This window comes from Neophocaena asiaeorientalis, unplaced genomic scaffold, assembly GCF_003031525.2.
Source record: "Neophocaena asiaeorientalis asiaeorientalis breed wild unplaced genomic scaffold, Neophocaena_asiaeorientalis_V1.1 scaffold106, whole genome shotgun sequence".
Lineage (NCBI taxonomy): Eukaryota > Metazoa > Chordata > Mammalia > Artiodactyla > Phocoenidae > Neophocaena > Neophocaena asiaeorientalis.
The window spans coordinates 2019290-2019981 of record NW_020172597.1 but is presented as its reverse complement, the minus strand read 5'-3'; positions in this window follow the sequence as shown (position 1 = coordinate 2019981).

Below are 692 nucleotides of genomic sequence, written 5' to 3'. Positions count from 1 at the left end.
TGCAGCCCTTCAAGACCCAGTCCACAAACATGCATAGGGTCCCTACCGTTTACTGGGCATTTGTACCCTTCATTTCACTGCCCCTAAAAAACAGATGAGAACTCTGAAGCTCAGAGAGGTTAAGTAACTTAGGCATGGCCACACAGCTGGTAAGTAATGGAGCAGGGATTTGAATCTCCGTCTTATTTCAAAATCTACCTCGCTCTCCTGCACCAGGTCCCAGTGGAGGGTCCTCACCTGGGTTCCCGGGACGTTATAGCCTCACATTTCCTCTGAACTGGGAAGATGCTATGAAGAGTTGACTCTGAGAAGAGGAGGGCGTGGCCGGGACCACAGGCCCCGTTGAGCCTGTTCCTTGTCACTTTCCAGGTTCCTGATGGGGAAACTGAGGTTTCGAGAGGCTCCCCGGCCCTGTTCTGACCCCAAGATGCCTGGAGCTGCAGCCGGTGCTCCGGCTGCGTGGAATCCCCAGGATGCGGAGTGGGGGAAGGGGAGGAGACAAGGACAGAGGGTCTGCGCCAGGGTCCAGACCAAGTGTGCGGGTGCCCGCCCTGCGCTCCAAGCGCAGCGCCCCAGCTGGGGGCAAGTGCGCGCGGGAGGGGGGCTACGAACTCCCGGGCCTGGCGCTCCAGTCCGTTTTTTGCTGCGGATCCCGGGAAGGGGGGCCGGCTGGGGGGTGGGACTGGAAAGGG